Genomic DNA, 13,207 nt, shown 5'->3' with positions numbered 1-13,207 from the left:
TTGTAATTAGTTCCTTGAATCAAATTTCCTCTGTTTCAAATACCTTGAGTGGTAGTTTCTGATTTCCTGACCAGACACAACTCAAACATCGTAATATTTAAAACGTATTGCAAGTCAAGGAGTGGATGATAATTGAATAGGAAACAATCCTCAAAGGTTTGGCACCATTCATATGCCCTGATGTTCCTCACCCTCACACATACACACAAAAGACCAGAGTTTGGTATCACGTTGGTATAGATTTGAATCCAGTCTTAATCTACTTATCAGCTCTGAAATTATGGGCACAATTGTGAGCCTCCATGAGCTTTGGCTTCCTCATCTGTAGAGTGAAGGTAATAATATTTATCTAATAATGCACATGCTAAATGGCCTAGTCATCCCACAGTGTGTACATATGTTAAAACACCATGTGGCCTGGTGCGGTAGCTCACACCTGTAATCCCAGCACTTTGGGAGGCCAAGACGGGCAGATAACCAGAGGTGGGGAGTTTGAGACCAGCCTAGCCAACATGGTGAAACCCTGTGTTTACTAAAAATACAAAATTAGCCAGGCATGGTGGTGCATGCCTGTAATCCCACTACTCAGGAGGCTGAGGCAGCAGAATCGCTTGAACCTGGGAGACGGAGGTTGCGGCGAGCCAAGATCGTGCCATTGCACTCCAGTCTGGGCAACAAGAGTGAAACTCCGTCTCAAAACAAAAACAAAAAACATAAAAACACCATGTTGTACACCATGAATATATACAATTTTTACCAGTCAATTTAAAAAAAGACTTATCTAATGAAATCATCCTGGGGAAAAAATGAAATTACGTATGGAAAACACCTGAGACACAATACATATCAAATATGTCTTTAAATCAATTTTCTCTCCATTTTAAGCACCCATTCCTTTTATTGTTCCAGCAGCCTGAATTCTTGAAATAGCAGACTGAATATTCACTCAGGAATCAAATTCTTACGAAAATCCACACAGGAGATAACTGGAAAGAAAAAGTCAAATTGAAGTGGTCGGCAATTCATCATTTGGTTTCATTAGTTCCAGGGCCTAATTTCCTTTCAGTTTCCCAAAACAGGACATTTTGAAGACTCACAGTTGAACCTTATTTTTATGCCTGAATTGATTAAAACTTTTAGCTTCTTTTACAGACTCTAGTCCAGTTCTTATTTCTGTGAATAAGCAGGACCTTCAGTACAGCAGAAACAGTAGACCTCTCTTAGCTCTATGCATAAATTATGATGTCTGCTTGTTAGCAATACTCTCTGTGACATCAGCAGCAGAGTCAGCTAACAGTTGCTGGGAGATGCCACAGTCTGGAACTCTACTACACAGATGGACATGGATTTCTGTGGCTTGGTAAACCATCTGGATTTCTTACATTTAGGGTGAATCCGATTATTTGTTCTTTCCTTTGGAAGGTGAAAAGTGTCTTCCCAACAAGGTAAGTAAAACTGTCCATGTTTTTCTCCTTGTTGATTCTCTATGGTTGGCTACTCTCTCATGATTGTCAATCAAAGGTGGATTATGGGATTTCTACAATTTATGCTCTGAATGTGATGATGTTGGCTGATCTCTAGATGTATTCAGAAATAGGAATAATCACATTCCTCTTTTCCCTATGCGTTAAGCTCTTTTTTAGCTGGGATCGTTTATTTTATAATACATTTTGGTGTCTTAATATGTTTCATTAATAGAGTTCATGCTAAAAAACATTGTGTGAGTTAGCCATTTAAAACAAAAGACAAGATCTACTAAAGTAAACAAAAACAGTACTAGATACAACCACCTCCGTTTTTGGATAATTAAAGTGTGTTAGAATTCTACATGTCCTCCTTCCAGCTCTATAAGCACTTCATGTCGATCACCTGTAGCTGTGCAGAAAGGAATGTCCCAGAGAGATGGTGGGGGGGTGCAGGTGTGCCAGTTGGGCCTCCCAAACACAATCAAAACAGTTTAAGTAGAAGAAAAAAATGTGTGTCGAAGGACAAATGCTTGCCTAAATCTAGGAGCATAAGCGATGTCCTCAGGACTTGGTCTCTCTCTCTGTCTCTCACTACACTCTCCTCAGTGCTTGTTCTATCCAGAGGCAGGCCCCTATCATGGGGGCAAAGTGGCTGTCAGCACCTCCAGGCACATAACCTGGCTCTCAACAGATTTCTGGGGTCAATCCTAATTGGACAAGCTGAGATTATCTGTCTTCCCTGAAGCAATCCATGTAGCCAGGGGAAGGGTCCCTGGAAGCAGAGCTTGAGACAGTAGTTTGGGGGCACATGATGTATTGAAGAAGTGCCCTTCAGGAAAAACCTACAGGGGAAGGGGAGAAACAGGACAGGGCAGGGGAAGGAGTTAAGCAAGGATGTGGTGTCAGGTCAAGTCTAGCCTTGTCCGATCCATAAGATATAAGCATTGAGGACAAATTGCATCATAGTTGGCCTTCCCTAAAGGCAAGGGCTTACCTTTTATAATCTATTTCATTTGGTCATTGGCTGTAGTCTGCCCCTAGAGGAAAGATCACTCCCCAGGGAAAGTAGCTGTATCATCTCACGGGAATTCTCTTCCTATACCCCCTGATAAAGCATGCTTTTTTCAGAATCCATGGCTTCTAGTCCCACAGAATCTAAAGTTGGTGAGGAACAGAAACGCAAATTCCCCAAGTGGGATGGTGAGAAGGCCATTCCCCTCTCCACCATTTAGTCCCCATTTCAATGAGTTCTACCTTTCAGGAACACCGCATATCTAATGGCTATTGGTTTAAGGAGTGTGTTGCATCTTGAAGAATAGCACCCCATCCTCATAGGGCGTCATCTCCAGGTCAGCACCTCAACTGCATCTTTAAGAGGCCATTCCACTGCTGTGTCAGGCTGGAAGCTTCTGGAGGATGCAGTACATGTTAGGAACAGTGGATCCTGTAGTCATGGGCCCATGGCTGCACCTCCTTTGTCATCAAGTGGGTCCCTTGTTTGGAGCCAGGTTTTGTGGAATCTCATATCTGTAAATCATTCCCACTGTGAGATCTCAAATAGTGATGCTGGCTCTGGCTCTGCGGGCAGGAAAGCCAAACCCTTACTCAGAACTTCTATCAATTTCAGTCAGGATAAGTTGCTGCCCTTTCCAGAGTAGCAAATGTCCATTGTAATAAACTTGCCACCAAGTCCCTGGCTGGTTGCCACAAGGGAAAGTACAGGTGGCTCAGCATCTGTCTCTGTTGCTGACAGGCTGGACAATTACACCATTCGTGGTGAGAGGAGCCTGTGTTCTTGGGCCTCTGCATAGCCTCCATCTATGCCTTCATGGCTACTTCCTTCCTGAGGCCATGATGGAAGCAGCAGGATGACTGAGGGCAGAGGCTGGTGGACATCAATCAGTTGAGTCACTCAATCCATGTATTGGCTTAATACCTCATCCACAATGGATGGTCCCTTATGAGCATTAACATGTGCTACAAAGACCCTCATACTTGACGTCCACTCTGATAGGTCCAACAATACACCTCTTCCCCAGACCTCCTTCTCCCTTGATCTTCCTATGCTGCTCCTTCCACTCCCCTAATCCACCAGTCAAGTCATTCATCACTGCCTGTGAGAGGATGTATATTTTTACTTTGGGTTATGGTATGGTTTGGCTGTGTCCCTACCCAAATCTCATCTTGAATTTTAGTTCCTGTAATCCCTTCATGTCATGGGAGGGACCCAATTGGAGGTAATTGAATCATGGTGGCAATTACCTGCATGCTGTTCTCATGATAGTGAGTGAGTTCTCATGAGATCTGATGGTTTTATAAGGGGCTTTTGCTTGGCACTTCTCCTTCCTGCCATCATGTAAAGAAGGATGTGTTTGCTTCCCCTTCCTCCATGATTGTAAGTTTCCTGAGGCCTCCCCAGCCATGTGAAACTGTGAGTCAATTAAACCTCTTTCCTTTATAAATTACCCAGTCTCGGGCAGTTCTTTATAGCAGCATGAGAATGGACTAATACAGGTTATTTCTGTCTCTACCCAAAGTATATGACCAATTGCATAGCCTGAATGTCTGTGCCCTGGAGGGATTCTCCTCATCCCTCTTATCTCTGAGTGGGTCAACCATGCAATAGCAGTGCCTTTTCAGCTAGTACCAATATACTGAGCCAAGCCATCCCTGAATCACACTCAGACCCTTTGTCTTTCTGTCATCTGTTGATAATTGACCCATGTTGCTATGTGAGATGAGCTGACAAAAAGTGGATCACGTGGGTGTCTGGCTCCTTGCTCATGCAGCTTAGTTATTTGCTCTGGATCTGCTTGAACATGATCTTGGATGTGCCATTTCCACCTTTCAGTGGATTGCTGCAGGCTCTGCTAAACCTTATGGCTCTGGGTCTGACAGCATGCGGTTCATGATGGGCAGTTCTGACCACATGATCACTTGATGCCCCATAGTCAGATGCACTGTCTCACCACACCTTGGTAGCATGTGAAGGGCTGCTTTTTAAATGATGTCTAGTTCTCTGCTGCAGATACATAACTTGCTGCTGCAGAACCCTGTATGTCTATGCTGAGATTCTCCTATTAGGGTTCCACATGGCATCACTTTCTAATTCTAATCCATGAGGTATGTCCATTCACTTGGCCTAGGCAGCAGTTCTGTCTGTACTACAGCCCAAATATGCTGCAGTGCCCTTTTCTGCTCGGAGCGTCTATCAGAACTAACAGCTTGTTACTAATATCCAGTAAATGGGTTGGAATGATATTCCCAAGTGTGAAATAGTCCACCTTCAAAACCAAAAAGGATCTACCAAGCACTGCGCCTCTTTCTTTAGTAGTAAGATGTTCAAGGTGAAAAACTTGTTCCTGCTTTGGAGGGCCCTTCCTGACATGTCCCACACTTTTGGACTCCTAAAATTGTCATCACTGTGCAAACTCCTGAATCTTTATGGGACCTACTTCCCACCCTCATGAAGTGCGTATGTTTCACAAAGGCATCCAGAGTACTTGCCAGTTCATGCTCATCAGGTCCAATTAATGTGTTGTCATCAATAAAGTGGACCAATGTGACATTTGGAGGAATGTCCCTGATGGTCCAGCTCTCTTTTGGTCATACTGAGACAGAGATCAGGAGAATTAACATAGCTCCTAGGTGGCCAGGCGCGGTTGCTCATGCCTGTAATCCCAGCACTTTGGGAGGCCGAGGCAGGTGGATCATGAGGTCAGGAGATCAAGACCATCCTGGCTAACACGGTGAAACCCCGTCTCTACTGAAAAACACAAAAAATTAGCCAGGCATGGTGGCGGGCACCTGTAGTCCCAGCTACTCGGGAGGCTGAAGCAGGAGAATGGCGTGAACCTGGGAGACAGAGCTTGCAGTGAGCCGAGATTGCACCACTGCACTCCAGCCTTGGCGACAGAGCCAGACTCCGTCTCAAAAACAAAAAACAAAAAAACAAAACAAAACAAAGAAACAAAAACAAAAACAAAGAAACATAGCCCCTGGGCAAGAACGTGAATGAAAGCTATGCATGTGAACTATTTCTGATCCTTCTTCCTGTTGAGTAGGAAAAAACCTCCTTTGCCAGATCTCTAGCCACATACTAGATTACTAGTGGCTGTGTTAATGTGCTTTAATAGTAGGGATACTACATTGTTATAGTAGCTCCATTTGAGGTTATTTCTTGGTTAATGTTGCAGCTGGCCACTGTGATACACCTTGAATCCAGGTGTGCAAGAGTCAATCTGGTAAATTACTTGGGAACATAATGGGAAGTACCAGTGATGGATCTTTTTTTTTTTTTTTTTGAGATGGGGTCTTGCTGTGTTGCCCAGGCTGGAGTGCAGTGGCCTGATCTCAGCTCACTGCAAGCTCTGCCTCCCGGGTTCATGCTATTCTCCTGCCTCAGCCTCCCGAGTAGCTGGGACTACAGGTGCCTGCCACCATGCCTGGCTAGTTTTTTGTATTTTTAATAGAGACGGGGTTTCACCATGTTAGCCAGGATGGTCTCGATCTCCTGACCTCGTGATCCACCAGCCTTGGCCTCCCAAAGTGCTGGGATTACAGGCGTGAGCCACTGCGCCAGGCCAGATCTTTTGTTTTTGAGGATGGCACTCATCTTTGTCATTACCCCTGGGATGCACTATTGTTCTTGATACGTGGTATTTGCTAAGGTTGTGGGTGCAGTTTCAGGGTGGGTCTTTGATCTTTGATCTCTACTGAGAAATTGAAACACACACACAAACACATGATGAAATCAAAGAACATACAGAAGGCTGAAACCAGCTACTCCAGTAATGGAGAGTCACAATCCCTTGCATTGTATGCGTGTGTATGTTTTAAGGCCACACAGTTGGAATCAGAGGGCCAGAAAAGTCAGTTGAATAGCAGTTTACTAAACCAGGATGGGAAAGTTTCCCTGATAAGCGTTCATGAATAACCTGGATGAGAGGTTCATTTTTGGGTGTGTATCATCCAAACAAAGGGAAGTTGCCCTGGGCTGATGAGGTGATGGGAGGTATGTGAGATTGGAAGCTGATATTGGGGGACTGCTTTTTGCCTTGGGGGCAGAACTAACCAAGACGTGGTCATAAATCTGTGCTCACTTCAGCCAGTGATGTCTTGAGACTGATTATCATTTACTTTTTGGAGAGCAGTCCCTTTATTTGTGATGCTTCTGAGATGTAAACTCAATGACGATGCTGCTTAGCTAAAGAGTTGTTTTTCCTGACCAGTGATCCGCCCGTCTCGGCCTCCCAAAGTGCTGGGATTACAGGCTTGAGCTACCACGCAGGCGGATCACTAGGTCAGGAGATCGAGACCATTCTGGCTAACACGGTGAAACCCCGTCTCTACTAAAAAATGCAAAAAACTAGCCGGGCAAGGTGGCGGGCACCTGTAGTCCCAGCTACTCGGGAGGCTGAGGCAGGAGAATGGCGTAAACCTGGGAGGCGGAGCTTGCAGTGAACGGAGATCTGGCCCCTCCCCCCCACCCGGGGCGAAAAAAAAAAAAAAAAAAAAAAAAAAAAAGAGTTGTTTTATTAGTTTGTTCTGGCTAATTAATATGATTAGGGAGTTAAAATTTGCAGAATTTCTTTTTTTTTTTCTCCAGAGAAAGATGACAAAATTACTTTAAATAGTAGACCCTCTGATTTTGTGTGTCATCTCAGACATACTATAATAAATTATCTGGCACCTAGAATTCTATTGTAATAGTATCTGTTGTTGTGTCTCCTTGGTAGCCTCCTTCTGCAACAAAGCCCTGATTTTCAATGTAGAATCATCCTCCTTGACTTTTAGCAGATATGGTTAGTGGGGCCACATCCAATGCTGGGTGCAGGGCTGGGCACATAGAAGATACCTAGCCAGTCAGCATGTTCTCTTCCTGAGGCGAGTGCTCTTTCTCTACCCACATCCCTTCACCAGGTCAGTGCATCTATGCCCAGCTGCTGTGAGGCTTATCTACTGACAATCATAGGTGCACCCCTTCTCTAAAGAATTGACTGGATGGGCCGGGCGCGGTGGCTCAAGCCTGTAATCCCAGCATTTTGGGAGGCCGAGACGGGCGGATCACGAGGTCAGGAGATCGAGACCATCCTGGCTAATACGGTGAAACCCCGTCTCTACTAAAATACAAAAAACTAGCCGGGCGAGGTGGCGGGCGCCTGTAGTCCCAGCTACTCGGGAGGCTGAGGCAGGAGAATGGCGTAAACCCGGGAGGCGGAGCTTGCAGTGAGCTGAGATCCGGCCACTGCACTCCAGCCTGGGCGACAGAGTGAGACTCAGTCTCAACAACAACAAAAAAAAGAATTGACTGGATGTTTTGCTCACATCTATAATCCCAGCACTGTGGGAGGCTGTGGCAGTGGAATTGCTTGAGCCCAGGGGTTCAAGAACAGCCTGGTTACAAGGTCGTTAACTAGAGGGGAATTTCAAAGCCTGATCTACCTCAGGATGTGCTTGCCCTGCTGAGGGAGGGAGATGTTATATGTAAAGGAGCAGCAAGGCCTGAATAACAGGCATTAAGAGAACTGGTAGTGTGTACCTAGGAACAGATCCTGATGGCTAGGAGTCAAGGTTGGGTAGAAGGTGAGGCTGCATAAGGAAACTGTGATGGTTCGTATTAGGCGTCAACTTGATTGGACTGAAGGACACCTAGATAGCTGGCAATGTGTCTGGGTGTGTCTGTGAGGGTATTGCCAGAGGAGACTGATATTTGAGTTGTTGGTTTGGGAGAGGAAGACCCACCCTCAGTGTGGATGGGCACCATCCAATCTAGCTGCCAGGCTAGAATGAAGAAGGCAGAAAATAGAATAAGTTTGCTTGTTGAGTCTTCCGGCTTTCTTCTTTCCATGCCGGCCACTTGCTTCCACTCCTCCTCCCCTTGGACCTCAGACTCCAGTGACTTCCTGAGAGCTCTTAGGCCTTTGGCCTCAGACTGAAGCTGCACTGTTGGCTTCCCTGGTTTTGAGGCCTTTTGACTTGGACTGAGCCACTACTGTCTCTTTCCCCAGCTTGCAGACAGTCACTTTATAATCATGTGAGGCAGTTTTCCCTAATAAACTCTCATATTTGTTCTCCCCTCTGGAGAACTCTAATACAGAAGCATTCTCAAGGTGGGGGCATCTTTTACATAACACGAGATTTAACACCTGCAATGAGCCCCACAAGAAAGCTCTAATATACCGCTGCGGGTTCTGGAAGCTTCGGAAAATGAATGGCCCACATTAAATGAAGTACAGATGCCAGAACTATGGACAAAGAGTTCAAGAAGACACTCCATTTATCAGAGCTAAGAAGGCACTGGTGGGAGGGCAGCAGCATCAGTGAGAAGCACAGTAGCAAATTCTTCTGAAGGTCGAGGAGAAAGGTGGGGACGCTGTTACAGAACTGGACTTCCTGTTAGCAATGGGGAGCATAGGATCCCAGCACAGTAAGGACCACATGATAGCTCTTAAATGTCAGGAGGAAGGTGAACACTATTACTGTACTAGGCAGCAAGATTGGAATCACAGTCAGAAAGATGTCTCTTGTTTATGTAAACTTGTCCGGTAATATCAACATGATAATTTACTTAATAAACCATCATTTTCTCATTACATTGAAATACCATGCCATTGTCTTAAACATTAAATTCTGAAGTGTGCTTGATTTATATCTGGATTCTGTAGTCTGAATATCCTTGGGTCAGTTCAATAGTGGGCTGATTGTAGTTTTTTTTAGGATATTCAACTACTTAAAAATGATTAAGTATAGGAACTTACATGAGATAGATTTATTTCTCTCAAAATCCGAAGCTGGCAGGAGGTCCAAGTGATGTAGGCTGCTCCAACCTATGAGTTAATTCAAGGAGCCAAGTTCCTTTTTGTTTTTTTAGCCATCTCTTAGGGTGTTACCTGCATAATCTCACTATACCTATGTTCCAGCCCATGGTATGAGAGAAAAACAGGGGAGAGAAACAAAATCCTTTCTAAGGGCATAACCCCAAAGTCACATATTTTATTACATATGTGTGCCTTTAGTCAGAACGTAGTCACACTACCAATCTAGCTATAAAGGAGGCCAGAGAATGTAATCTCTGACAGGTTGGCCTATTCTTAGATAAAACTAATGGGAAGAAGAGAAATGGACATAGGAAGTGTGGTAACCAGCCTTTAAGGTGGCCCCCAATAATCCCTGACACCTAGTATTTACATCCTTGTGTAGTCCCCTCCCATGTTCTACTAAGTTTAATCTGTGTGTCCAGCATCATAGGCAGGAGTGACAGTATGTCACGTCTGAAAATAGATTACAAAAAGACTGCAGCCACAGTCTTGGGATCTCTCTCTGACCACTTGCTCTGAGGGAAGCCAGTTGCTATGTTGTGAGGCAGCCCTGTGGACAAACCCATATGGAAAGAACTGAGCGTCTGGCCTCCCAACAACCATACAGTGAGCTTGGAAGTGGATTCTCCAGCCTCAGTCAGGCCTTGAGATGTTGCAGCCCAGGCGGATAGCTTGACTACACCCTTGTGAGACACTCTGAGCCAGAACCACCCAAATAAACTGCAGGTGGATTCCTCACCCTCAGAAACTGAGGTAATACATGCTTGTTATTTTAAGCTGCTATGTTTGAGGGTAATTATTACACACTCTGTTGCTGTATAACGAATTGCTCCAGAGCGTAGTGGCTTAAAACCCCTACATTTATTAGCTCATAGATTCTTTGAGTCAGGAATCTGGACATAATATAGTTGGATCCTCAGGCTCTGGTTGCAATCAAGGTGTCAGCAGGACCGCAGTTACCTTCAGGCTTGACTAGGGATAGATCAGCTTCCAAGCACTCTCACGTGGTTGTTGGCCAGATTCTACATGGGTTATTAGACTAAAGCTTCAAATCCTCAAAAGCTGTTGGCTGGAAGCCTCTCTCAGTTCCTTACTACATAGGCGTTTTCCACTGGGCAGCTTACAACACGCCTGCTGGCTTCACTACAGTGAGCAAGAAAGAGGGTAAGAGACGGTAAGCAAGAAAAAAGCCACAGCCTTTTGTAACTAATCTTTGAAGTAATATTGTCAGAGGTGTTTGAACCAGAGCGACTCCATATTGAATAGGGGCAGGGTAAAATTAGGCTGAGACCTATTGGGGTGCATTCCCAAGAGGTTAGGCATTCTTAGTCATAGGATGACACAGGATGAGAGCACAAAGTACAAAGACCTTGCTGATAAAACAGTTTGCAGTAAAGAATCCAGCCAAAACCTACCAAACCCACGATAGCAATGGAAGTGACCTTTGGTCATTCTCACTGCTCATTACACGCGAATTATAATGCATCAGCATGCTACGAGACATCCCCATCAGCACCATGACAGTTTACAAATGCCATAGCAACGTCCGGAAGTTACCCCATATGGTCTAAAAAGGGGAGGAAACCTTAGTTCTGGGAAGTGTCCACCCCTTTCCTGGAAAACTCATGAATAATCCACCCCTTGTTTAGCATACAATCAAGAAAGAACTGTAAGTGTTCTTAGTCGAGCAGCCCACACCACTGCCCTGTCTATGGAGTAGCCATTCTTTTATTCCTTTACTTTCTTAATAAGCTTGCTCTCACTTTACTCTATGAATTCACTTCGAATTCTTTTTTCGTGTGAGATCCAAGAACCTTCTCTTGGGGTCTGGATCGGGACCCCTTTCCAGTAATAATATTCCATCACTTTTTACATATTCTAGTCATGAGAAGCAAGCAACAAGGTCCAGGCCACACTTAAGGGGAGGGGATTACACAAGAGGTTGAATACCAGGAAGTGGAGATCACTGGAGACCATCCTAGGAAGCTGCCCACCGTAGCCTGCTCTCTGGTCCCCAGTGATTCATGTCCCTCCCATGTGGCAAATACAACTACACCTCTCCAAGAGTCCCCAAAGCCTCACCTCATAACATCAGCTCTGAGTCCAGAATCTCATCATCTAAATCAGGTCCAGGTATGGTTGAGATACATCGGGTGTAGTTCCCCTAGTACAGCTCCTTAAGCACAGTTCCAGTTGATCTGTGGATTTCTGAAGTCAAAGGGGAGATATCTGCCCACCTCCCACACCTAATGTATTAGTCTGTTCTCGTGCTGCTAATAGAGACATACCTGAGACTGGGTAATTTACAAAGGAAAGAGGTTTAATTGATTCACAGTTCCACATGGCTGGGGAGGCCTCACAATCATGGTGGAAGGCAAGGGGGAGCAAAGCCACGTCTTATATGGTGACAGGCAAAGAAAAAATGAGAGCCAAGTGAAAGGGGAAACCCCTTATAGAACCGTCAGTTCTCATGTGACTTATTCACCACCACGAGAACAGCATAGGGGAAATTGCCCCCATGATTCAATTATCTCCCACTGAGTCCCTCTCACAACATATGGTTATTATGGGAGCTACAATTCAAGATAAGATTTGGGTGGGGATATAGCCAAACCATATCACCCAGTATACGATGGTGGGACAGGCGCAAGATTACCTCTACACACAAAAAAGGGGCAAATAGGAGGCACACAGGTGTTACTAGTCCATAGCAATTCTGAAATCCAAATTTTAGAACTCAGTCTCATTCCTGCTAAAAATAATTCTCCATGGTTCTTGGCTCCATCTTCTTTTGAGTATAGTGGCACGATCTCGGGCTCACTGCAACCTCCACCTCCCAGGTTTAAGTGATTCTCCTGCCTTAGCCTCCCGAGTAGCTGGGATTACAGGTGCCTGCCACCACGCCCGGCTAATTTTTGTATTTTTAGTAGAGACAGGGTTTCACCATGTTGGCCAGGCTGCTCTCGAACTCCTGACCTTGTGATCCGCCCACCTTGGCATCCCAAAATGCTGGGATTACAGACATGAATCACTGTGCCCTGCTTTTTTTTTTTTCAAAAAAGGAAAGGTAGCATCTGTTTTCTCAGCTGCTTCCTGTCCTGCTAGAATTTTGGAGGTTCAACAATCCCTTTTTATGTTGTACTGGGTCTGCCTTTTCCACTCCAAACTGACAGACATAGATTTCTCAGGACATTTGTGGGTCTTTTTGTGTGCTCGCTTAATGTGTTAACCACATTAGATGAAACCCTACAGATCTCTCTGGATAAACCCTTCACTATCTTGAGCTCCTGCTGGGAGGCTGAGGAACAATACTCTTAAGCTCCCTTGAGGTTTAATTGTTTGAGACAATCTGAGAGCAACACCCTTAATCTCTTTAAAAGGACCTTTGTGTGACTGAATATGACTGTGATCCTTTGGTCTCTCTGAGATTTTAACATTAAGTTGTATATACATAGAAGTAGGTAACCAATGCGGGGAGCATTTAGCATTCTCCACCATATAGTGGATTTAAAGGCAATTCCCCGTTATTATTCTTTGACTTAGTGTCTTGGTGATTCTCAAGCATTTATTTTCCCATATAATTTTTGAAATCCTTTTAGTTAGCTCAAACACATTGTGTAAGAACTGAAGTAATATCCATACATTATTAATGTTGGGGGGATTTTTAATCCTATGATAGTGAGTCTCCCCATTCAGATACGGTGTCTCTCAATGTACTTCGTTTTAACATCCTCTACAAAATTTTATTCAAGCTAAACTCATGTCTTTGATGTTATTTTTGTTTCATGTTGAATTTAGTTGCTATTCAATGACATGGTTTTCCTTTTCCATTTCTGATTTTTGTTCATAGAGAAAATATGTGCAACTATTTAACCAAATTTACTTATTCCTTTAAGATTTTTTTTGTTCCTTTTTTCCCTC

The 13,207-nt window shown here is 44.4% G+C and overlaps 1 protein-coding gene across 1 annotated transcript in view; it reads left to right on the top strand.

The window, feature by feature from the left end:
• Nucleotides 1–1,323: 1,323 nt before the first annotated feature.
• LOC108518059 (uncharacterized) overlaps nucleotides 1,324–13,207 on the top strand; it is a 38,017-nt gene continuing 26,133 nt past the window's right edge. Inside the window, exon 1 of the mRNA XM_017856204.1 lies at nucleotides 1,324–1,445. The gene's annotated coding sequence lies outside the window, so the exon portion shown is untranslated. The remainder of the gene's footprint in view (nucleotides 1,446–13,207) is intronic.

Source organism: Rhinopithecus bieti, unplaced genomic scaffold (assembly GCF_001698545.2).
Source record: "Rhinopithecus bieti isolate Rb0 unplaced genomic scaffold, ASM169854v2 scaffold_42219, whole genome shotgun sequence".
Lineage (NCBI taxonomy): Eukaryota > Metazoa > Chordata > Mammalia > Primates > Cercopithecidae > Rhinopithecus > Rhinopithecus bieti.
Note: the sequence above shows the minus strand (reverse complement) of the source record. Positions and strands in the feature narration are given on the sequence as shown.